The sequence below is a fragment of the Nicotiana tabacum genome, chromosome 21, assembly GCF_000715075.1.
Source record: "Nicotiana tabacum cultivar K326 chromosome 21, ASM71507v2, whole genome shotgun sequence".
NCBI lineage: Eukaryota > Viridiplantae > Streptophyta > Magnoliopsida > Solanales > Solanaceae > Nicotiana > Nicotiana tabacum.
This window is the reverse complement of record NC_134100.1, coordinates 26,659,818-26,687,419: the sequence shown is the minus strand read 5'-3', so window position 1 is coordinate 26,687,419 and position 27,602 is coordinate 26,659,818.

Sequence of the window (27,602 nt, the reverse complement as noted above, 5' to 3'; positions counted from 1 at the left end):
CACACTTGAACAAGAGAGGGCAAACTTAAGCATGTTGCATAAAGCAGTAAACAAGAAAAGTAATTAAATACATAATCCATTAAGTTAGTGCAGAAGGAAACATGGTTTAACAGACATGGAGCACATAGAGTTGAGTTTCAGAATTAAACTAGGAACATACAAATTAAGGAAGCAAAATACAGAAAGTAAAGCAAGTAGAGTTCCACAGTCTAGCCTTGGCTTTCTGCCGGCTAGACAAGCAGTTAGCACAAGTAGCAGAGAGAGAAAAGAGAATTTTTATGTGTGTTGTGTGTTTTTTGAACTAATTGTTCGTGTCTTAAGACTGTAGAAGAGAGTCATTTATATAATAGTTGAGATCAAAGTAAAATAAGGTAAAGAATCAATCATCCAGTAATTAGGAAAAATTACATAATCAATCATGCACAAAATCAGCAAAGTTCTCTTCTAGTAAAGGGGCGACCAGTTAATGATAAAGAGCAAGGCATATAATTAAGGAAAGAAAATTAAATACTTAAGTACGAGGTGTGTAATTAAGGGTAAATGAACAAAAGTTCAATTAAGGGAAAAATCAATAAGAATCAGTAAGTACCATAGTTAATCGTAAATAAGGCAAGAAATAATCAAAGGTCGTAGAAATAGGAAAATAACTGGAAATCAGTATATAGGTATTACCATAGAAAATAAATGAGTAAGGATTCAAAAATAATACTAATTTAATGAAAATGATATAGGTTTTCCATGAATAAGCAACTAAGCCAAGTGTAAACGGAAAGAATCGAATCTGAAACCCTAATAGGGGCATACTAGGGTAAAATCACAAGATATTCTAATTAAATAAAGAAGTAATCATGTAAATCAAAGCCTAGAACATTGGCCTATATAAAATAACACAGACAAGTGTAGAATCCAAACAAAGTGTCAAAAATTGGGGGTTTTAGCATAGACTAGTTAGGGTTAAGGAAGAACTTAACAAAATCGATCAAATACATTGTAACACCCCGTACATTCAGACTAGGTGTGGATGTGTTAAATGGGTATTAATTTGATATTTTAGACATATAAAGTCCTATCGGGATGATTATGGGTGGAAATAGTTATTTCAAAATCAAGATGGAAAGTGAGGTGCATAAGATTTGACAAAATCGACTAAGTTTACAGAAGGTTCATATTCCAGCAGGTTTTAGTGAATATTAGTAAGGAATGTGGGAAAACTCAAAGCATTAAAGTTGTAGACCTTTAAAATATCTTTCCAACAATATATTATAGAGCCCGAACGGATCTCTGTGCAAAATGTTATGCACATTTTACAGAACAGTATGTGATATGTGCGCCGGTAGCGTGACCGCGCTAATGTTTAGGCAGTGTTACTGCCGTTTAGTGCAGTCAGTAGCATGGGCAGGCCTCCATATGCGCGGTCACACTAGTGAGGGGTCATTTTAAAGCTATATTTTGTCCCCCACAGCCCCAAAACATAAAAACTTGCTCTAGAAAGAGGAACTCTCAAAAACCTAACTCCCTAAGGGTCCTTCCACCACCCAAGGTAAGTTCTAATGGTGATTCTAAGTTAATTTCAATATCCCAATATCTTATTAACATGGGTAAACCCTCCATATCATTAGATATTCATGTGGGGTATTATTGTTGAGAGAAGAAACCTTATAACTCGAATTCAAGAAGATTGAACGTCAAAAAGGTAATGTCTTCACCCTCTAATTGATTATAGCATTGGATTAATGATTATTGACTCAAGTTCATGAGATATTAGTTGATGGGTTTGATAGAAAAGCATGAACAATTATAGGTTTGGCTTGTTGATTGTTGATTATTGGTTAAGGGTGTTGTTTACCTTATGGGTGATAAAGAATAATGTTGATTATAACTATTTGAGACTTTAGAATTTATCTAGGATCAAAAGAATGGGTTATTGGGTGTAGAGACACCATTAATAAGGACTATGAAGCTTTATGCCACCAAATGTTTGAGAAAATGCCTAAGTGACCAAAACATGAGTATTATTGCTAATATGGAATCCCTTTGACTTGTATTGATATAGATTGAAGTTGAAGAGGTTGTCGAATGTTGTATTATGCTAAAGAGCAGGAAGTTAATGTATGTGAGGCTAACTCTCTATGTTTGGGAATATTAATGATTCTTCGTACACTACGTTTCTTTTACGACGTATCAATTGCCTCAAAAAAATATAGTGAAGCCTAGTTCCTTGAATAGTTGTAGAGCTTCTATTCTCTAGCTTCATAACTCGTTCAGGACTTTCATTCCGAACGTTGTGAGCTCAGTGCGTATTCAATATAGACTTGGGTTTGATGCCCCCCAGTCTTAGTATAGATTATTCAGTATGCCATAAACAGTTGAAGTTTCAGTGTTCATAATTAGTTCAAGAATACATGTCTCAGTCTAGTCCTATTCAGTATCCCAGTATTATGTAACTCAATGTGATTCAGTATTTCACTATCATATATTGCAGTATGATTCTCAGTTCCTGGTTTTAAATCCCTGAATGTTGCACTTGTATTTGGGCCTGAGGCCGCAGTTTATGCTTTATGCATCTTTGGGCCTGAGACCGGAGTTTATGCTTTATGCATTTTGGACCTGAGGTCGCAGTTATGTATACATATACTTGGGCCCGAGGCCGCAGTTTGTGCACATATATATATTGGGCCTGAGGTCGTAGTTTAATATTCAGATAAACAGGTTGTTCATCATTCAGAAGAGGGAGTATTCATATCTTTACTTCCTTTCAGTTCAATTATTAGTTACCATTCTGTTATCAGTTATCATATCAGTTACCAGTTATCAGTTATCAGTTCAGTTACCAGTTATCATTTATTAGTTATCATTTCAGTTATCAGTTATCAGTTATCATTTCAGTTTCAGTTTCAATAGTTATCATTTCAGTTATCAATTATCAATTCTCAGTTATCAGCTTAGTTTCAGTTTCAGTATTTATAGTTCTTTCTTTTAGTTTCCTTACATACCAGTACAATTCAAATGTATTGATGCCCCTTTTTGCCCGGGGCCTGCATATCACAATGCAGGTAATGACTTACAGGTCGACGACGCAGAGCGCTAGGATTCTCGTACCCGCTATTTGGTGATCTCCAGTTCTTTCGGGGCATTATCATTACTTTACAGCCTTTCAGTATTTACAGATAGTTAGTATTTTCAGTACTTCAGTAGAGGCTTCATAGACTGGAGTGACAGTGAGACAGAGTCTCAGACTTTTCATGTTAAACCATGTTGGCTGCAAATATGTTTCAGAAATGTAATAGTATTTCGACACTTTGATTTATATCATCCAGACTTTCAGTATATCAGCATGTGTTAGTTTATCTTCCGCATTTAGTATGTTATGATATCACATATTGATTCAGCCAGCCAGTTAGTTCGCTCGGTCACATGTAGTCAGGCACCGAGTGCCATGTTACGTCCAGGCCTAGGATCGGGGCATGACACACGTAGACACATGGGACTAAATACTTAAAACCAAAAAAAAAATTTGAAGAAAAAGATTTTCAGAAACTCTAGTTTAGGAAGGAGCGACTAAAATCAAAATAGTTAGTTAAACGGGAGATTTTTAAAGGAAAATGCTTAATAATGCTCGAATCACCTCAGATCTATAAATATCTGAGAAGAATCGAACAGTAGCGAATCAAGGGTTTTCGGAAAATAGTAGAGATGAAGAAAATCGGTTAAAATCTCATGGATTCAAATGAAAAACAAGAGGAAATCCTTTCTTACAAACGAAAAAGGCCTGAGACAGGCCAGTGAACGAGTTTCAAACCGGAACAAGTTGGCTTTCCCTGAGATCTTCTCAAGGACTCATGAAGTCGAAGAGCCATGGAGTATAAGGGACCAGAGGTGGTCGGAGAAGGCACGAGAACACCATAGGAAGGAGGTTCTCGCCGGTAATGGTGATTAAGGTTAGGGTGAGTTCAGAGAGAATTTGGGAGAGGAGGGATTCAGAGGCGGTGCAAATGAGAGAATGGGGGTAGTGTTTGGGGGGTTATTTGATTAAAAAAGGAAAAAGGTAACGTGGACCGTTGATCTGGGAGATCAACAGTCGAGATTATAATGAGGTAAGTGGGTTCTGGGTTTGGATATGGGCTAATAGGGTGTGGGTCGGGGTTTTTAATTATAAAATTGGGTTGGGAATTGGGGTCCGATTTGGCTATAATTGAAAGTCAATTTGGCTATAATTTAAATAGCCTGTTGTTTTCCCTATTTAATTTATAAAAAATAGTAGATAATTTCTAAAAAATAATTGAAAATGCCAAAATAATTTATAATACATAATTAGCAATTTAAAAATATAGGATCCAATTTTATGCATAAAAAACATAATTAAATCTTAAAAGGGCTAATATTGCAATTATGTGTAATTTAGCTTAAAAATACTAAATATAATCATAAAAATATATAAAAATTACCTTAACCATATTTTGGCATAAATATAGAAATCCAATAAATGAATTATCAAAATAATAATTTTGAAATTAATTATTGGGGATTTTATGGATAAAAAGGAAGAAAATAAATTAATTTAAAACCTTAAAATTATGAAAAAAATTATAAAAACCTTGGGAATGCTTATACATGCATATATATGCTATTTGAATGTATTTTCCATATTGAAAATATATAGGGAAAAATTGGGTATCAACACATACTACATGTCATATATCTCTATTCCATCTTTGATTTTGCATAAGTACTTTCCTTAGAGATCCTGCTATTAGGTTAATAATCCTGCCTTAAGAAAAGTAGTCATCTATTGTATGCATTAGATACCATGTTTTCTTGGAACTCTATTTGCATCTGTTTGAACCATGTCTATTTCGATCAAATCAATAGTTATCTACAAAAGGGTTTAAAAAAAGTCCAAACGCATAGATATCACATCCTACTGTCAGCATGCCTAAAATCAGTCTTTGTCACTTAGATCAGCATGCCTAGAGGATTAACTCACTTCAAGTTGTTTAATTAATTTCCAGATTATGATTGCATATAGACACACGCCTAGGCAAGCCTTAGGCCATTAAATATCTGTGAAATCCAGTTCTATTTATGTGTAAAATTATCCAGGCTTAACAGGCTATAAAACCAATAGGCAAACTGATTAGGATTCTGCCACTTCCCTTAAAACAAACATTGCATATCATGTATCTGTAACATTCATCTAGATATCATATTCCTAGGCTTTCTGAACTTCTTCAAAATTAGTTGTTTGAGACGTGCTGTTTATTTGCCTATATACATGCGGAGGTAAGCATGAGCCTTTTCACTGCTTTTTCCCTATTTGCTTGTCGTACATGTTATTTGTTTGTTGCCTAGATTTTTGCTTTATAAATACCTTAGGTTTGTCTAGAACTGCCCAGATTTAGAGGTCATAATCTCCTCTAGGACCACAAGGAAGGGACGGGTAGCAGCACGCTTAGAGGTCTTTAATCAAACTCGCTTATATAACCATTAAGGGGAAGGTAATGGGTAGCAAAAGCTTATGATGACCTGCGCGCTAATGTCACGTGTAGCCCCTCTAGTTAAGGAGGATTACCGGGCATTGCACAGTTTGATCCTGCAGGCTAATCAACTTAGAACTTCCCTTTCTCAATTCCTATATGTGTTTAAATTATCTAAACTTCCTTTTTCTTTACATATATGTGTGTTTAAGCTGTGTAAACCACTTTACTTTTATTATCTGGATTTACTAGATCATATGTGTATTTAGACTGTGGAAACCACCTTTGTTTGCAAATATGTGCTAAGACTGTTTACTTGTTAAATGACTAATTCACGTAGTTTAAGTTCGGTCGGGACCCACCGTTGTGGACCGCGGGGGGTGCCTAACACCTTCCCCTGAAGGTTATTTTGAGCCCTTACCCTAATCTCTGGTAATGCAAACTAGTCACATGAGTTAATCGCTCTAGGTGCCCTAACGCACCTTAATCTGTTAGGTGGCGACTCTTCAAATACCCAATTCCCAAAATGAAACGAGTTGTTCCCCCATGAATGTCGAAACCCGGACCTCGCGAGGGAAAAAGGGGGTGCGATAGCATGGCGAATCTGTTGGGGACATTTTAGGCTCTTACCATATCGAATTTATTTTTGAGAATTACTCTAAGCATGTTTTATCCCATGCACCCTCCCCCTTATTTGAATTTAACTGCTTATTTTTAAGTATTTATGATTTCTTTATTTTCCTGAAACTGACTTGTCTCTTTGTTTTCCTTTTCCGTAACTGTCTTTTAATTATTTAAATACTGCATTTATCATTTTTATGTGCAAATACTTGACAACATGCTATTTATTATTGCATAAATCATGCTCAACATCATATTCCACTCGTGCGTAATCAATCCTATAGCTACGCTTGATAAGTATTTGCGCTCGTCCTATATATCACCCTTTAAATTCGGAAAGACATATTTGGGGTAAAAGTAGTCGATCAGCGGTGCATTTGACGGTTCCGTGCCTTTCCCCCTCAAGTTTTCCGCTTGAGGATCCCAGTCTAGACTTCTATAGCAGTCTTACTCTGATTAATTGTACATACATCATGGTCAAACCTAGCCGGGTTAATATGTTGTCCGCATAATAACTCTTTTAGACAAGCCTCATCCAAAAGTCCATCAGATTTTCCACAATTCCAATGGACGTAACCACGATTGTGTGCATTAATTTGGAGAAATAAGTGTAAATATGCCAAACTTGGTGTTGATTGGGTCCCACACTTGGTGTTGGTTGGGGGAAAGGGCCTAACTATCTCTTGTTTTGCAGAAACTGAGGGCAGGCCCTTTCCCCCACAAGAGATAAGCCTCGTCTAGGGACGTCCCACACTTGGTGTTGATTGGGTTGAGGGGGATATACCCTTATGCTCCCCTCAGGGTTATGAGACAGGCAGGCAAGAGAAAGGTCATACCACGGGTCGCTAAAATGAGTCACTTTAGAGCCAATTTCCAAGGTGACGCTATACCATATAAGAATTAAGAACAACATATGTGGACTTTGAAGATTATTGTGGAGAAGGATACTATCGAGTCAGACCGCTATCATGCGGGCCATTCATACGTTTTCCCCTCATGGTTGGATGATAATCTATTAGGAGTCTTTGAGCCTAGGGCTGGTCCAAGAAACCGGGTCATAGATGAGTTTGCCAAAGTAGAGGTAAAGTACAACAAGCTGCGCAAAAGAGTTCAAGAGTCTGAAGCTGAGCATATGGCACAGCATAAGGCCGACATGGAAATGATTAACGAGTGGAAAGAAAGAGCTGTTAAATCCAGTGAGAGGATGGAATATTTGTAATACAGTTTAATGGAATTGGAAGGGAAGATAAGGAAGAGGGTCACCGAATGCCAGAACACTGAAGGAAATGAAGGAGAGCATCTGTCAAGGACATTCCTACTACTGAACCTGCGCGAACTGGGAGAGTTCATCGACAACAGCATCCCATCTGGAGAGGGTCCTTCTGGGACCAAGTAGATTAGATTTACTTACTTTCCTTCTAAATGTAATAAGGCCAAGTGCCACTAGCAACATTATCTTATTTAGTGTCGTTTTGGGTCGTTTACTTTTACATTAATGAAATGAGGCAATTATTGACACTGAATTTCTCCAAATTTATTTGTCGCTAGTCGTTACCTCGGGCACAATGAGGTTCCCAAATTAGGAGGTGAATTTACATTCCCGCAATATGTGTTTAAATACTATAAAACATTTCAAAACTCTTACTGACTTGTCTACTTTTTGTTTTCTTTATTTCTTTATTCTCATCCCCTAAGGTTGGTTCGCACATACTGGCATCATCAGTGTATCACACCAGATCTAGAGGCCCTCCACCTCCTCCTCCTCCAAGTAATACAAAGAGCAAAGGAAAAGCTAAAATGGACGACTTAAGTGGTATTCAAAAGGATAATGTGGAAAATGCCGAAACTTCAAATGAACGGAGTACTCCGGCACCAAATGATTTAGTTTTGAGGTTGGAACAAAAGATACTAGAGTTATAGGAAGAGCTTGAGCAGGTCCACAACTTGGCAAACCTATCCCTCACCCTGAATGTCCCCGATGTCAACCAACAAAATACCAAGAGCCCAACACCTCTCCAAAATACTCTTAACCAACATCCACAAAACCTTCCTGCACCGCATCAATGTGCAACCCCACCTCAAAATCTCATTCCCTTACCAATACCAACTCCGCCACAACACCACCATCAACCAATCCAGTACCCACCAACCGCCACTTATCACACTCCCCAGAAAACATCACAACCCATCCCCGATCCTCAAAACTCAACCAATGACCACCACTACACCCAGGCTCCTAGCACTCACCAAAACAACCCTATATACGTGGAAATCGTACCTCACTCTATCCAACCAACTTCCTATACACAAAAATCCGCTGAGAAGGACCTGCTCATCAAGAACATGGCTGAGGAACTCAAGAAATTGACGAGTCGAGTTCAGGGTGTCGAAGGAGGCAAAGGGATAGAAGGTTTGAACTATGAAGACTTATGCATACAGCCAAATGTAGAACTGCCAGATGGGTATAAACCTCCCAAGTTCGAGATGTTTGATGGTATAGGCGATCCCAGGGTTCATCTAAGAACCTATTGTGACAAACTTGTCGGGGTTGGAAAGAAAGAAAAGATCCGGATGAAGTTTTTATGAGGAGTCTTACGGGAGACGTTTTGTCCTAGTACATCGGCCAGGATCCTAAGAAATGGTCCAACTGGGTGAGTATGGCATCTGATTTCATGGACCGATTCAGGTTCAACACAAAAAATGCACCAGATGTTTTCTACATTTGAACCTCAAGAATAAGCCCACCGAGACTTTTCGCGAGTATGCTGCTCGTTGGAGGTCGGAAGCAGCCAAAGTCAGTCCATGTTTGGACGAGGAACAAATGAACAAGCTTTTTGTCCGAAAACAGGATCCGCAATACTATAAAAGGTTGATGGTTATTGAAAACCATAAATTTTCTGATATCATTAAACTTGGAGAAAGAATCGAAGAAGGCATCAAGAGCCGAATGGTAACAAACTTTGAGGCATTACAGGCCACAAACAAGGCATTACAATCAGACGGCATATCAAAGAAGATAAACGTTGGGGCAGTGATGGTGGCTCAGGGCCCGAAATCTCCACTCACATATCTAACACCACCACCTACATATCAACCCTCATCTCCCAGATATTCCCAACCGGACACACTACAACAAATTCAATTATCAGTGATGAATTATTTTGTCACCTAAAATTCATATTTCGTCACAAATGATTTTTTGTGACAATTGTTTTGTCAATATTTCGTCCCTAAAACACCGTCACCAATAGTATACACAGACAACTTTGTATTTCGTCGCTAAATAGAGTTATATTAACTACACCATCACTTTTCGTCCCCAAAGTGATAGTATTTACGACAAAGTTATTCGTCAGAAAAAGTTTTAAAAAATCGTAGTTGATATTGCATTTTCGTCACTAAAAAGATCATTAATGCCGACAAAAATACTTTGTCACTAATTATATAGTTTAATTAGTGACAACATGAATTGTCTTTGAAGTTCTATATCTTTCATAGTTGAATATTCGCAATTTCGCCACTAAAAATGCCTTTTATATACGAAAAAAGTATTTCGTCCTTAAATGTATAAATTAGTGACAGTTTTGCTTTTATGAATAAGGTTTACTATTTTATAGCTAAAACTCATTCTGTCACCAAAAATATTGGTTTTACCAACAAAACAAAAATATCACTATAAATCATCATGATTGGTGACAATTGCTATTGTCAAAAAATACAAAGATAATTCGTAATTAAAGAATATAGTATATTTTTGATAAGGCAATTCTGAGACAGACTATTTTTGTCACATTTATGACAAACTAATATGTTCTACAATAAAAATATAATTGTCTTGAAAAGTAATATATAAGCTAATAAGTGTTGCATCTTTCTCCTCTTTTGTGAGGTCCTTCCACTTGTTTGGAAGCAAAAGAAACTTTCGAGCAGTTATTCCCAGCTCGTTTAATAGCTTTGTTGACGGAATTGCCTTGATTGACCTCCATTTACCAACTGGGATCTCCAATACGTTTCTTCCAAAGACTTCTTTATTTCTGAAGGCTTTTCTTTTAGTTTTTCTACAATCTTCCGTGATTCCAATTGAATCTGCATTCAGTTGTAAAAAAATCAATTCAAAATACTATTTAAAATGCAAAAAAAAATATGGAGCATATATATTCATAGTAATTTTTAAATTACAACTGAACTTTATCATTACAAACTTGAACATAAGTGGAAGTTTACCAATTTCTAGTATATCATCACAAAGTTTACATCCACAAAACTACTCTACATGGAAGCATAAACTATGTCCATTGTTGATACCCAATTTTTCCGTGTATTTTTTTTAAATATGAAAAATACCTTCAAAATAGCATATATATGCGTATATAAGTATGTCCCAAGGTCCTATTATTTTTCCTTAAATTTTCAAAGATTTTTAAGTCAATTTACTGCTCTGTTTCTTATCATGAAAAATCCAATAATTGTCCCCAAAATTACTTTTTTGGCGATTTATTTATAGAATTCTCATGATTATATTAAAATATAGCTAATATATTTTTCACACATTTTTTACAAATTTATTTGGTATTTTTTAGGGATAAATTTTATAATTGTAATATTAGCCATTTTTAGATTTAAATCCGTCTCGTATTTATAAAATGGGATTTTATATTTTTAAATTAATAAATATATATTATAATTCATTTTAGTGCTTTTAATTTGTTTTCATAAATTTCTTTATTATTGTTTTATAAATTAAAGGGAAAAAGGGGCTATTTAACTTATAGCCACATTTGGCCTTTTAATTTAGCCTAATTAAATCCAATACCTAGCCCAATGTCTAATCAGATTACCCGACCCAGGCCCCAATTACCCCTACCCGATCCAAAACCATATTAAATCATGGCCGTTAATCTAAAAGATCAACGACACTCATCCGTTCTTACCATTTTAATTCCAAACGACCCCCCAATACCCCTCTCATTTCCTCACTCGTTATCTCTCTATCTTTGGTTCTCTCTAGAACCTTCCTCCTCTCCGATGAGTTCCCTTCATCTTCTCCGACCACCTTCTGACCTGAATCCATGGTGGTTTCACCAATCACCGGCCTCTTATGGCTCCTCATGTTTGGTTACTGAAGTTTCATGAATTGACCACGAAGAGCTGGGTCCAGAACTCTGTTGATTCAAGCTTTACAGTCATCTCTGGCATGCCCCGGCAAGCCATGTCTGTTTCGAGCCTAGCCTCGACTCCTCCCGCTTAGATCCAAGCCTTTCTCACCGTTCGGGTTCCTCTGAAAACCCTAGCTTTTGAGGTTTTTCTGATCTCTTTAGATATGTTCCAGATCTATGCTTTCCTTAAGCATTAAATGATTTTCTGATATTTTTTTTTAAAAGTTATGGTTTCAAAACCATTATTTTCCGATCTAGGGTTTTTAGATGTCTATCTGATTTTCTTTTTTCTCTTGTGTGTTTCTTCTACTGTGTTCTTGTTAAGCTTCTGCTATCATGTTCTTATCAGTTTCCTCTACCATATTTTTTTTAGTTTCTTTACGGTGTTCTGATTAGTTTTCTTCTACTATGTTTGTTATTAGTTTCTACTACTATGTTTTCTTTGAGCTCTTCTACTGTGTTTCGCATGTTACTCTTCTACTATGTTTCTCATGAGTTTCTGTTACTGAAGGAACATGTTAAAGGGTTTAGTTCCTTTTTAAAACCTCTGAACCTGTTTCGACTTGATTACTTGTCCTCTCATCTCTGCACTCGATTGATGGTAGAAACCCTAGAATTTGGGGTTTCTTCCAAGTTTGGAAACCATTGGCTATGTGATTTGCTTGAAACTGGTTTTATTTCAAGAACCCTAACTCTTGTAGACCTATGTCGAGTCTCTGAACTAAGTTTTGAAATCTTTGTATTTCATATGATTCTGCATTTTGCTAAACTCTTCTAAGGTCTTTTACACTGGGACTTTTGTATGCTATTTGATACTATTTGTCTTCTACACTGCTAACCTATGTGACTACCATGATCCTGTAGTCTACTAACTACTTATTTTTGCAATTGCATGACACTTTCACTTTGTCCTAAATTCAGCCTCGCATGTCTGATACTGGTGTACTCTTTATATGTGCTGAACTTCCCTTCTAAAGGGCTTTCAAATTTTGATTAGTTTCAGACTCCTTCTGTATAGGTTTGATTGATTTCTTTCCTTGTTTGCTGATTTCCCTGTGACTCGATTTAAGTTAAAAGTTTTCCTTAGCTTTTCTGACCTTGTTCATTTATGGACCAATACTTACATAATCTCCGACCCCTTGATTTACTGCATACTGGGGGATCCTTACCTTATTTGTTTTAACCGTGTACTTAAAAATCCTTCCCTTAACTAAAACCCCTATGTATTTACCCCTAATTGCCTACTTTGCACAAGATGCTTATTTGATTCTTTTCCCTAAATAGCTTTTACCGTTTAAGTCTGAATTCCTTGATTAAAGGAAGTCTTGTATTGATTGATTTTAATTGATATTCAGTTCCTTAATTGTTTTCTTACCTTGTTTTTGCCTGTTCTTCACACTATAAATACATGCTCTTCATTGACATAAACACATCGATCACTCGTAGTCTTTCTGAACTTACACTTACACTCAAAAATATTCTTTTTTGTTGCTTGTATTGTGGCATGTTTACAAGACCTACTGCCTGCGTTTCTTTATTTGCTTCTTTGAAAACTGGTATGTCCTGATTTAAGCTTTTTAGCATCACAACAATGTGTTTATTTATTGCTTTTGTATCCCTGTCTGCTTACTGCTTCTATGTGTTTCAACACTACTGATCTCTTTTTGTCTGTTCTATTATGAATCCCAAACCCCTGCCCCCTATGTGTTTAAGCTATGGTTTGAGGCATGGCAATACAACAAGTTATTGTCCATGAATCAAACTCGATCCCTTGGGATCCTAGCCTCTAAATAGTGTGTTCTGGCAGGTTTGAGAGTATGCTAGCATCCTCCATTGCTGAGCATGCTTGAAGCCTGTCCTGGCCTAAGCAATAGGCTCTTCACAATTTCCCTGCCCCCCTGAACTCCCTATGTGTGTTTATTAATAGCTGTTTCCCTCTCCTTTTCCCCTTTAGTAGTCTATTCTACACTTGCATACTTTCTTAGTATTTAAGTTCTGCCCCCTCTTGTGAGCCTTGCCTTGGGACCCTTTGAGCTCCCTCTGAACTTGGACACTTGAGGGCTGACCCTTACACATTGCACTTGTCCTAATCTGATTATACATTTGGGTGTGAGCATTTCCCGCAGTCCCTTTGAGGATCTTAGGGAACTTTGACACACTCAAATGGGAGAAAGGCTTTGGATCATGATCCCTTGGAGTTGGTTTACCTCGTATTTCAGACATGAAGTCTGAATCAGGCTCTCCTTTGGTTGTACATTTATTATTTCTGAATTTACCGCATTTCTCACATAGATATCATGCCTATAGGTATTTCTGAATTCTGCATTCTCACACAGATATCATGCCTATAGGTATTTCTGAATTGCACATTTCTCACATAGATGCCATGTCTATAGGTATTTCTGAATTCTGCATTCTCTCATATAGAAATCATGTCCATAACTATCTGGAAATCTGAATTCTGCATATGCATATAGAAATTATGCGTATAGGTCCTTCTGAATCTTGTATATCCATTTTTTTTCATCTAGCAATCGTGTTCATAGGTCTTAAACAATCAACTGCAATTAGATATCATGTTCATAGGTCTTAAACAAAATTTAGCACCTAGATATCATGCCTATAAGGTTTCTACATTTTACCATGTCTATAAAAGGTTTAAAATCAACGACGCATAGAAAGTATGTCTATAAGATCTATTAATCGAATCTGAATCGCTTCATTCACATCTAGAGCTAAAACCAATAATAACGAGTATCATCAGTGGCAGAATTTATAACCTTCGTAAAAACTTGCTTTATCTAATAATCTGACAACCTTTTTAACTAGTTCATATTCTGTTTATTGCTTTCTGAATTTAGTAGATACCATGCCTATAGGATCCTTGTCCAACACTTAGGCAAGCTTTAGGGCAAAGTTATAAACTGAATCTGTGCTATTAAATACAACCAGCAGGCAGGCCTGATTCGGGCTTCTTATCTGAATTATGTAATAAATCAGTCTGTCTCAACCTTTATGTTCTTAATCAGACCATAAACAGTATGTGAAAGTCATGCTAATTATGTGCTTTCTTTGTTCAAGGAGGTATATCTGAGTCTTTTACTTGTTATGTGCTTTCCCCCAACTTGCTATATATGTTTTTGTATGTCGTCTTAGAATTTTGCCTTTGAAACTACAAATGAGCCTAACACCTTCCCCTTGAGATAATTTCAAGCCCTTACCCCAATCTCTGGTTACTCAAATCAAACCTTCTTGGTGTCCTAATGCACCTTAATCATTAGGTGGCGACTTTTCAATTCAAACCCAAATTCCTAAAAGGGGAATGGGTTGTCCTCCCAAATGTCATAAACCCGATTTCGCATGAAAAAGGGGCGCGACAGCATGGCGACTCCACTGGGGATCTTTTAGGCTTTTACCATTTCACACATTTATTGTGGCTTGACATTTTCTTTATATGCCTTTATTTGTTTAATACCTTTAAGCATTTAATTTTCCTTTTCAACTACAAAAATGACTTGTCTTTTGTTTCTTTCCTTTATTTATTTACTGCTTTCCTTTATTACTACTTCAAATTATGAATAACTGTTGTATTTACTACTTTCTCAACATGCAAATACATGACAACCTGCTTTAGTTATTGCATAAACATGTTTTCAACATCATATTCTACTCGTGCTAAACAAAATACCACATCAACGCTTATAATTAGTGGTTGCACTCTTCCGATATTATCACCCCCTAAATCCGGAAAAGGCATATTTACGGTAAAACCAGTCGATCAACGGTGTAGTCGACGGTTCTGTGCCTTTTCCTCTTGAGTTGTCCACTCAAGGGTACCAGTCTAAAACCCTGTAGAAACCTTACTCTGTTTAATTGTACATGCATCATGGTCAAACCTAGTCGAGTCAGTTATGTTGTCCGCATAATGACTCTTTAAGATAGCCTTGTCCAAAGTCCACTGGGTTTCCCTAAAACCCAAACAGACACTACCACGTTTTGTGCATTTATTTGGAGAACTAAATGTTTTTATGCCAATTATTGATATTTAATAGTCGAGTCCAGTGGGGGTAAGGGTCTAACCCTTTTGTTTTGCAGAAAATGAATAACGAGGTCCCTAGTTTCGGTATGGTTAGCACGCCCCCACTCTTGCTAGATTGGTGGGGGAGTCTTCTGTCAGATAACCAAATCAATGAGTGGAAAGAGAAGGCCGCTAGAGCTAGTGAAAAGTTGGAATATCTGGAATACAGTCTGCTGGAATTAGAAGGAAAGGGGAGGAAGAGAGTCGCCGACTACCAGAACGCTGAGGGAAACGAAGGAGAACACATGGCCAAGGCATTTTTACTGGTGAACCTACGCAAACTGGAGGATTTGATCAGCGAGAGCATTCAACCTGAGGAAGGTCCTTCTGGGACCAAATAGATAGGAGTTTATCTTTTTCGTTTTATGAATGTAATAAGGCCGATGACCGCTAGTGCTACTTTACTTCATGTTATTTAATGTCGATTTGGGACTCGTCTATTTTTTAATCAATTAAATGAGGCATTTAGCATTCTGAATTCTCCAAATCAACTTGTCACCAGGCCTACCTCGGGCACAAAGAGGTTCCCAAATAGGACACGATTTACATTCTTGCACTATGTGTTTAATATCGCAATATTTTCTTATAATCCTCACTAACTTGTTACCTTTTCTGTTTTTACTTTTTTTTTATTTATTCCCCCTTTCCAAACGTTAGTTTGTGCACTCTGGCAATATCATCTTATTCAACGAGATCCAGGGGCCCTCCACCCACTCCTCCTCTTAGTCCTATCAGAAACAACAACAAAGGGAAGAAGGAAGATCTGAACAACACCAGAAAGGAGAACTCAACTGAACGGGTAGAGGTCACTTATGCCCATGGCACTCAGGTTTCCAAAGAGAATGCATCCCAACTGGAACAAAAATTGCTGAAGTTCCAAGAGGAACTTCATCAGGTTTGGAATCTGGCAAATCTGTCATTTTCCCTCACCACTCCAGAGGTCAACTTCCCAAATTGTCAGAACCCCACACCTCCACAAAATATTCCAAAGCCACAAAACCATCCCGCTCCTCACCACCACTGCAACACCTGCTATACTTCTAACAATACTCCACTGCTCATCCGGGAACCCCAAAACTCCACCACTTTCACACTCATCATAACACCCCCATCTACATGGAGACCATGCCACACTCCACCCAACCCATCTCAAGCGCACCCAAGTCTGATAATAAAGACTTGCTTATTAGGAATCTGGCTGAAGAACTCAAGAAATTGACTAGCCGGATTCAAGGCATCGAAGGAAACAAAGGAATTGAGGGGCTGAACTATGAAGATCTTTGCATACATCCTGACGTCGAACTGCTCGAGGGATACAAACCTCCTAAGTTTGAGATGTTTGATGGTACAGGGGATCCGAGAGTACATTTGAGAATATACTGTGACAAGCTGGTTGGAGTAGGAAAAGACGAGAGGATCCGCATCAAGTTGTTCATGAGGAGTCTGAAAGGAGATGCTCTATCTTGGTATATTAGCCAAGATCCGAAGAAGTGGTCAACTTGGGTAGGCATGGCAACTGATTTATGGATAGGTTCCGATTCAACACGGAGAATGCGCCATATGTGTGCTACATTCAGAATCTAAAGAAGAAACCTACAGAAACATTTTGCGAGTATGCTACTCGCTGGAGATCAGAAGCTGCTAAGGTCAGACCTGCTTTAGAGGAAGAACAAATGAGCAAGTTTTTCGTCCGGGATCAGGACCCCCAGTATTATGGAAGGTTGATGTTGATTGAGAACCATAAATTTTCTGACATCATCAAGCTGGGAGAAAGGATCGAAGAAGGCATCAAAAGCGGTATGGTTACGAACTTTGAGGCATTGCAAGCTACCAATAAGGTCTTACAATCTGGTGGTGCATCCAAGAAAAGGGACGTAGGGGCTGTAATGGTTGCACAAAGAACCAAATCTCCCATCAAATACCAAACCTACCCAATACCTCCCCTCACATATTAACCTACCCCGAACAACCAAGCACCCTCACCCTCTTACCAAACTCTGCCACCCGTTTATCAATCATATCCACCTCCCACATATCAGCCTACTTCACCCAGATATTCCCAACCTATACATGTTTACCGAGCCTAAAATGCTCAACCATCCCACTATCAATCCCTTCCTGCACGCCAAAACTTCCCAAGACCTCGACCAAATTTTGACTGCCGACCTCCTAAACAGTATACAACCATTGCCGAACCCATTGACCAGTTGTACTAGAGACTCAAAACTGCTAGTTATGTTACCCTTATCCCAGCTATAACTCCTGAAAACCCTTCTCAATAGGTTAATCCAAACAAATCCTGTGCATACCATTCCGGCATGAAGGGACACACCATCGACGAATGTCGTTCTTGGAAAGACAAGATCCAGACTTTGATTGACAACAAGATTATTGTGGCAAAGGAGCCCGCTTCGAATGTCCGCAATAACCCTCTGCCAGACCATAAGGGTGGAGACGTTCACATGATTGAAATAGAGGATGATTAGGATCCCGAGGGATCAATCGGGTTAATTGTAGAAGGTGATGACCCAAAGAAGCCAATAGTTACTCTTAATCCAATCATAATCCAGATTCAGCCATTTGGGGGCGCTGCGGTAAACATGTTCATGCCACTTGAGTTTGAAATAACGTCATCTGTAAAGACATCAGTGCCAATTGAGGTCGAATTTGTGTCTCGAACGAATGCACCTACACTATTCGAAGTTGCAGTTTTACTACCCAAGGGACATGCTCCATTCGGGGTGAAGATAGCCACGCCGATCCTAGTAGCGATGTTGGCCGTGACACCATTCCATACAAAAGCTATACCCTGGGACTATACAGCCGAGGCAAGGAGTAAACGCAAGGTTAGGTTCGAGGAAACTATTGCCGCAAAGGGTATGACAAGAACTGGCAGAGTTTATACCCCCAAACACTTAGCTAAGTCAAGCAAGCAGGCCTCCAATTGGTCACCCATTATTGAGACAGGTCTAGACGACCTTTGGAGAAAGATACAGGCCAAAGAATACTCGGTCATCGACCAGTTGAACAAAACACCGGCGCAGATCTCCATACTTGCTTTACTATAAAATTCTGAGGCACACAAAAATGCTCTATGCTGAGTGAAGCGTACATACCAAGCAACATCACTGGCGAGGAATGCCCAACATGGTCGGACAAGTATTGGAAAGTCACAAAATCACTTTCCATGAAGATGAGCTGCCACCCGAAGGGTTGAGTCACAACAAGGCATTGCACATCACCGTGCAATGCGAAGATTATTTTATCGCCAGAATCCTAATTGATGGAGGGTCCAGCCTCAACATTTGTCCGTTGGTAACACTCAGGACATTAGGAAAGGGACTGCATGAGATCAAGGACGGGGCCATCAATGTCAAAGCTTTCGACGGTTCCCAAAGGTCCACTATTGGGAAAATCAGCCTGTGTTTGCAAATGGGGCCTACTTGGTTCGATGTTGATTTCCAGGTGATAGACATGCCGACATCTTACAATTTGTTGTTGGGAAAATTGTGGATTCATGCCACTGGGGCCGTAGCATCAACACTACATTAGGCGGTGAAATTTGAGTGGAACCACCAAGAGGTGATCATTCATGGCGACGGTAGCAATCCCATTTACAGTCGCCAGACCATCCCAGCAATCGGAGGCAGAAGAAAGATAGTTGGGGAGACTTATCACCACATCGAACGAGTCAACTCCATCGACAAGGACAAATGGTGGGACAATAAAATTTAAAGCACATTGAACTGGAGCGGATACGAACCTGGCAAGGGACATGGCAAGAACCTCCAAGGAATCGCTAAGCCTATCAAACTAAAGAAACATGGCACCACCTTTGGTCTGGGATATGAGTACACTTAGGAGGAATTCAACAACTGGTCGCCACCATGTCGCGGTCCTTACTATCCGCTGAAGCAGCCAAAACCACATTTGGAGAAGACTTTTCGACCAACCAATGTTATTTATGGGACAGAAGAAGAGGAAGCACTGGCAGCAGTGATGAATTTATTCTTAGAAGACGATGTTATAGATTGTTGTGTTGTTTTCGAGGAGGAGGGGGAGGAAGGCCCTTCCATACAGGCAGTAAGCAGAGGAGCATGCCTCAATAACTGGACCATCAGAACCACTAGAGCCTGAAAAGCCTCGGGGTAGCAAGGCTGAACAAGCATCATGCACTATCTTTTATTTTTACTAGTTGACTTTCCTTTCGCATTTTAAAATTTCGCAATAAGATCTTCAATGTTCAAAACAGTTATGGAATTTATCAGAGCATTTCGACTTTCCCTATAAATATTACTCTTAATATTTTCTCTCATTATACAACATTACTATTACTTATCTTGATAAACTAATGAGTGTGACATGCAACGAGACAATGCAACAAACAGACACAGATTCAGAGGAAGATGAAATACCAGAAAAGGTTGTTGAGGAATTTGAGAATTTTGAGAATAGACCTAAGTCCAACCTGGACGAGACCGAGATTGTTAACCTGGGAGATGCAGAAAACGTTAAAGAAATGAGAATCAGTGTCCACTTATCGCCACCAGAAAAGAAGGAATATACAAAATTTCTAAGGGAATATGAAGACAAATTTGCTTGGTTGTATGATGACATGACTGGTCTGAGTACATCTATTGTGGCTCACAAACTGCCAACCGATCCAACATGTCCGCCGGTAAAGCAAAAGCTCAAAAAGTTTAAGCCTGACATGAGTCTGAAAATCATGGAAGAAGTCACTAAACAAGTCAAAGCCAAGGTTCTCAGGGTAGTAGAATATCCAACATGGTTAGCCAATATTGTGCCAGTACCAAAGAAGGACAGAAAGGTCAGAGTCTGTGTCAACTACCGGGATCTCAACCGGGCCAATCTGAAAGATGACTTCCCCTTGCCAAACATACACATCCTGATCGACAATTGCGCCAAGCATGAATTGCAGTCATTTTTGTATTGTTTTGCGGGGTATCATCAGATCTGGATGGATGAAGAAGATGCTGAGAAAACGGCTTTCATTACGCCGTGGGGGATGTACTGTTACAAGATGATGTTGTTCGGATTAAAGAATGTTGGGGCCACCTACATAAAGGCCATGACCACCATTTTCCATGATATGATACACAAGGCGATCAAAGTATATGTAGACAATGTTATCATCAAGTCCTAGAAAGCCACTGATCACATGGAAGATTTGAGGAAGTTCTTCAATAGACTGAGAAGGTACAACCTAAAACTAAATCCCGCGAAGTGCGCATTTAGGGTTCCTGTCGGAAAACTACTTGGGTTCATTGTAAGTCGCCGAGGAATAGAACTGGATCCATCAAAGGCTAAAGCTATTCAAGAGTTGCCACCACCAAAGAACAAAAAGGACATAATGAGTTTCTTGGGGATACTTAACTATATCAGCCGATTCATAGCACAATCTACAGTTATTTATGAGCCAATCTTTAAGATGTTGAAGAAGGATGTCGCTACCAAATGGACTGATGACTTCCAAAAGGCCTTCGACAGAATCAAAGAGTACCTGTCAACACCACCAGTTTTGGTCTCGCCCGAGCCAGGTAGACCTCTATTACTCTACCTCGTAGTATTGGATGGAGCGTTAGGTTGTGTTTTGGGGAAACATGATGAAATGGGGAGGAAGGAGCAGGTCATCTATTAGCTCAGTAAGAAGTTCACCCCGTACGAGGCCCGGTATTCTCTGTTAGAGCATACCTGTTGTGCTCTAACTTGGGTAGCTCAGAAGTTGAGGCACTACTTCTGTGCCTACACTACATATCTCTTATCAAGGATGGATCCTTTGAAGTACATCTTTCAGAAGCCCATGCCTACCGGCAAGCTAGCCAAGTGGCAAATCCTGTTGAGTGAATTTGACATTGTCTATGTAACTCAAAAAGCGATCAGAGACACCTTGCCAAGAATCCCGTAGATGGAGAATACGAACCCTTGAAAACATATTTTCCCAACGAAGAGGTATCATTCATAGGAGAAGATATTGCAGAATCCTATGACGGTTGGAGAATGTTTTTCGATGGAGCAGCAAATTTCAAAGGAGTTTCCATATGAGCAGTCCTAGTATCAGAAACCGGCCAGCATTATTTGGTGTCTGCCAAACTCAGGTTTCCTTGCACCAACAACATGGCTGAATATGAAGCCTGCATCTTAGGACTCAAGATGGCCATTGACATGAACATTCAAAAATTGCTAGTAATTGGGGATTCAGACTTGTTAATACATCAGGTCCGAGAAGAATGGGCGACCAATAACTCCAAGATTCTCCCTTATCTGCATCTTGTACAGGAGTTGGGAAAGAGGTTCACAAAGATAGAGTTCCAGCATGTTCCCAGAGTCTAGAATGAGTTTGCCAATGCATTGGCTACCCTATCATCCATGATACAGCATCCAGACAAGAACTTTATTGATCCCATCCGGTAAAGATCTATGATCAGCCAGCTTACGTGCTCATGTCGAAGAAGAAGAAGATGGAAAGCCTTGGTTTCATGATATCAAGGAATATTTGGCAAAAGGAGAATACCCAGAACTTGCGAACACCACTCAGAAGCGCACACTTCAAAGATTGTCTAATAATTTCTTTTACAGCGGAGGAATCCTATATAGGAGGACTCCAGATTTGGGATTACTAAGGTGTGTCGACGTGAAGGAAGCATCTAAACTACTAGCCATGCTGGGACCTGCGATCCATATATGAACGGTTTTGTATTAGCCAAGAAGATACTCCGGGTTGGTTACTTTTGGATGACTATGGAGACTGATTGCATCAAGTATGTCCGAAAATGCCACCGCTACCAGATACATGCAGACATGGTCAAGGTACCCCCAAATGAGCTTACAGCAACAAGCTCACCGTGGTCGTTCGCTGCTTGGGGAATGAATGTTATTGGACCAATCGAGCCTACCGCCTCCAACGCGCAAAAATTTATCCTAGTAGCAATCGACTATTTCACCAAATGGGTCGAGGCAACACCTTATAGAGCAGTGACTAAGAAAGCCGTAGCAGACTTCGTCCGTGACCGTATCGTTTGTTGGTTCGGGATTTCGGAGTTAATCATCACTAATAATGGTTCTAATATCAATAGTGACTTAATGAAAGCCATGTGTGAAACCTTCAAGATCAAACACAATAATTCTACAGCCTACAGGCCTCAGATGAACGAAGCCGTAGAGGCCGCCAATAAGAATATCAAGAAGATACTAAGGAAAATGATATAAAAGCATAAGCAGTGGCCCGAAAAGCTATCATTTGCTTTATTGGGTTACCGTACCACAGTCATCACATCAACTGGGGAAACCCCCTACATGCTGGTATATGGTACAGAAGCAGTCATTCCCACCGAGGTAGAAGTTCCCTCCTTAAGGATCATACAGGAAGCAGAACTTGACGATGCAGAGTGGGTAAAGAGTCGTTATGAGCAGCTGGCTCTTATCGATGGGAAAATAATGAATGCAGTTTGCCAGGGTCAGCTTTATCAGAACAGAATATCTCGAGCCTTCAATAAAAGAGTCAAGCCAAGATAGTTCACACTAGGGCAGCTGGTGTTAAAGAAAATTTTTCCACGTCAAGATAAAGCCAAAGGGAAATTCTCTCCCAACTGGCAGGGTCCGTACATGGTTTACCGGGTTCTGACAGGAGGAGCCCTCATACTTGCAGAAATGGACGGAGAAGTCTGGCCAAAGCCCATCAACTCAGATGCAGTCAAACATTACTATGTGTAATCTTTATGTCTTCCTATATGATGTAAATTGAACTACGCCTGACCTGATTTCCGTTTAAGAGGGGATACGTAGGCAGCCTTATAGGTTCGGTCACAACTCAAAAAAAATTCCATTTCCCCCGCAATCGGAAACTAGGACAGAATTTTGAGGAGGACCCTCAAAATTCCAAAGTGATTTCAGCCAATTGTCGCAAACAACGGTCAGAAGCATCAACCTATTAACTGGGACAGAATTGTGAGGAGGACCCTCAAAATTCCATAGCAAAAGAGGTTGCAAAGTCCTGAACCACGTCACAGTCGTCGGTTCATCTAAAAAACTATTTTTAAAAAAAATAAGTACTTATGTCATATTTTTACAAATTCATGCGTGTTTATTATCAAAATCGCTTTGTTCAACAACGCTACCCTAATGATACATATCGTATCACCAGATAAAAGCCGAACAGGTCGGACAAGGCTAGCAGGGATACGAACTAATCGCCCCTCTACAAAACTCACGATTTTTCTTTGGATGCAGACATTTGGATTGCGAAATCATCTGACATGCTATACATTCACGAGACAAACATTGTTCAGGAATACAACTCTCGAAATTGTTCGCGTTTACCAGCATTTGCTATCCACGTACGTCGGCAATATTCCCTATATCGCAACGTCCCCAACAGTCACAATGTCGCAACCTGCTATCAGCTAAGAAACTCTATTACCATTTGCCAATTTATTTTATTTCTGCATTGTATAAGGCTACCATTCTGCCTTCTGAGACTAAACACTGTCTCCATCTGCATTTTCTTCATTGTATAAGGCTACCATTCTGCCTTCCAAGACTAAGCATTGTCTCCATCTGCATTCTCTGCATTGCATAAGGCTACCATTCTGCCTTCCAGGACTAAACTCTATCTCCATCTGCATTTTCTGCATTGCATAAGGCTACCATTCTACCTTTCGAGACTAAGCATTGTCTCCATCTGCATTCTCTGCATTGTATAAGGCTACCATTCTGCCTTACAAGACTAAATATTGTCTCCATCTGCATTTTCTGCATTGCCTAAGGCTACTATTCTGCCTTCCGAGACTAAGCATTGTCTCCATCTGCATTCTCTCATTGCTTAAGGCTACCATTCTGCCTTCCGAGGTTAAGCTCTACCTCCATTTGCATGGCTGAAAGATCGCCACCTTTACATTTGCATGGATGAAATATCGTCGCTTTATTTACACTTGCATGACTGAAAGATCGCCACTTTTACACCTGCATGGCTGAAATATCACTGCTTTATTTTACACTTGCATGGATGAAATATCGCCGCTGTATTTTACACTTGTATGGCTGAAAGATCACCGCTTTATTTTACACTTGCATGGCTGAAATATCGCCGTTGTATTTTACACTTGCATGGCTGAAAGATTGCCGCTTTATTTTACACTTTCACGGCTGAAAGATCGTCGTGTTATTTTACACTTGCATGGCTGAAAGATTGCCGCTTATTGCATCTCATGGGCTGAAATATCGCCAAACACTGTATTTCATGGGCTGAAAGATCGCCAAATTATCTAAGGGCGTCATTGTTCGGAGACACCATTTACATAGCCCGAGAACACCATGTCATGGCCTGAAGATCCCTTTTATCTTTTGCATATCATTATTCAAAGGCATCATAGTTCGGAGGCATCACTCTCATAGCCCGAGAGCATCATTTCATGGCCTACGAATCCTTTATCATACGTTTCATTTCCCAAGACGTCATGGTCTGAGGACGTCATCCTAACCGTCCAAAGACAACATTCATGGTCTGACGAGGACTTGCATCACGTTTAAATTTATGCACAATATATGCTTGTATTGCTTATTTGTAGGTAAACCGACGAGAAATGAATATCTCAGTAGGAGCAATCTCACTCCAGTATTACACCTTAACCATTCATTCCGACCTGAATAATGTGCCCGTTCTTGAAAAGGTCTTCATCGGCATACTTCGCCGACGGATCCTGAACTACATATGGCCTGATTCCTATAAGACCAGGGATGTGTAGGTAGCTCAGGAGCCAGATCATGGCCAACCTCTTCAAACCATTTCGTTCGGTCAAAATTGGTCATCATATCTTTACCCGACAACTCTTTCATCCTCCCCGGGTAAAGAGGGATAGCTGTTGATACCCAATTTTCCCTGTATTTTTTTTAAATATGCAAAATACCTTCAAAATAGCCTATATATGCATATATAAGTATGTCCCAAGGTCCTATTATTTTTCCTTAATTTTTCAAAGATTTTTAAGTTAATTTACTTCTCTGTTTCTTATCAAGAAAAACTCAATAATTATCCCCAAAATTATTTTTTTGGAGATATATTTATTGTATTATCATGATTATATTAAAATATAGCTAGGATATTTTTCACACATTTTTACAAATTTATTTGGTATTTTTAGGGATAAAATTGTATAATTGCAATATTAGCCATTTTTAGGTTTAAATCCGTCTCGTATATACAAAATGGGATTTTATATTTTTAAATTGATAATTATATATTATAAATCATTTTAGTGCTTTTAATTTGTTTTCAAAAATTTGTTTATTATTTTTTATAAATTAAAGGGGAAAAATGGGCTATTAAACTTATAGCCACATTTGGCCTAATTAAATCCAATACCCAGCCCAATGCCTAATCAGATTACCCGACCCAGTCCCCAATTGCCCCTACCCGACCCAAAACCATATTAAATCATGGTCGTTCATCTAAAAGATCAATGGCCCTCATCCGTTCTTACCATTTTAATTCCAAACGACCCCCCAATACCCCTCTCATTTCCTCACTCGTCTTTATCTCTCTATATCTGGTTCTCTCTAGAACCTTCCCCTTCTCCTCCTCTCCGATGAGTTCCCTTCATCTTCTTCGGCCACCTTCTGACCTGAATCCATGGTGGTTTCACCACCCACCGGCCTCCTATGGCTCCTCACGTTTGGTTACTGAAGTTTCATGACTAGACCACAAAGAGATGGGTCCATACCTCTGTTGATTCAAGCTTTACGATCATCTCTGGCCTGCTCCGGCAAGCCATGTCTATTTCGAGCCTGGCCTCGACTCCTCCCGCTTAGATCCAAGCCTTTCTCACCGTTCGGGTTCCTTTAAAAATCCTAGCTTTTGAGTTTTTTCTGATCTCTTTAGATCTATTCTAGATCTATGCTTTCCCTAAGCTATAAATGATTTTATGATATTTTTTTTAAAAGTTATGCTTTCAAAACCATTATTTTCCGATCTAGGTTTATAGATGTCTATCTGATTTTCTTTTTTATCTTGTGTGTTTCTTCTACTGTGTTCTTGTTAAGCTTCTGCTACCATGTTCTTATCAGTTTCCTCTACCATTTTTTTAGTTTCTTTACGTTGTTCTAATTAGTTTTCTTCTACTATGTTTGTTATTAGTTTCTTCTACTATGTTTGTTATTAGTTTCTTCTACTATGTTTTCTTTGAGCTCTTCTATTGTGTTTCGCATGTTACTCTTCTACTATGTTTCTCCTGAGTTTCTGTTACTGAAGGAACATGTTAAAGGACTTAGTTCCTTTCTGAAACCTCTGAACCTGTTTTGACTTGATTACTTGTCCTCTCATCTTTGCACTCGATTGATGGTAGAAACCCTAGAAGTTGGGGTTTCTTCCGAGTTTGGAAACCATTGGCTATGTGATTTTCTTGAAACTGGTTTTATTTCAAGAACCCTAACTCCTTTAGACCTATGTCAAGTCTCTGAACTGAGTTTTGAAATCTTTGTCTTTCATATGATTCTGACTTTTGCTAAACTCTTCTAAGGTCTTTTACACTGGGACTTTTGTATTCTATTTGATACTATCTGTCTTCTACACTGCTAACCTATGTGACTACCATGATCCTGTAGTCTGCTATCTACTTATATTTGCAATTGCATGACACTTTCACTTTGTCCTAAATTTAGCCTCGCATGTCTGATACTGGTGTACTCTTTATATGTTCTGAACTTCCCTTCTAAAGGGCTTTCAAATTTTGATTAGTTTTAGACTTTCTTCTGTATAGGTTTGATTGATTTCTTTCCTTGTTTGCTGATTTCCCTGTGAGTCGATTTAAGTTAAAAAATTTCCTTAGCTTTTCTGACCTGGTTCATTTATGGACCAATACTTACATAATCTCTGACCCCTTGATTTACTGCATACTGGGGATCCTTACCTTATTTGTTTTAACCGTGTATTTTAAAATCCTTTCCTTAATTAAAACCCCTATGTTTTATCCCTAATTGCCTACTTTGCACAAGTTGCTTATTTGATTCCTTTCCCTATATAACTTTTACCTTTTAAGTCTGAATTCCATGATTAAAGGAAGTCTTGTATTGATTGATTTTAATTGATATTCAGTTCCTTAATTGTTTTCTTACCTTGTTTCTACCTGTTTTTCACACTATAAATACCTGCTCTTCGTTGGCACAAACACATCGACCACTCGTAATCTTTCTGAACTTACACTTACCCTCAAAAATATTCTTTCTTGTTGCTTGTACTGTGGCCTGTTTACAAGACCTACT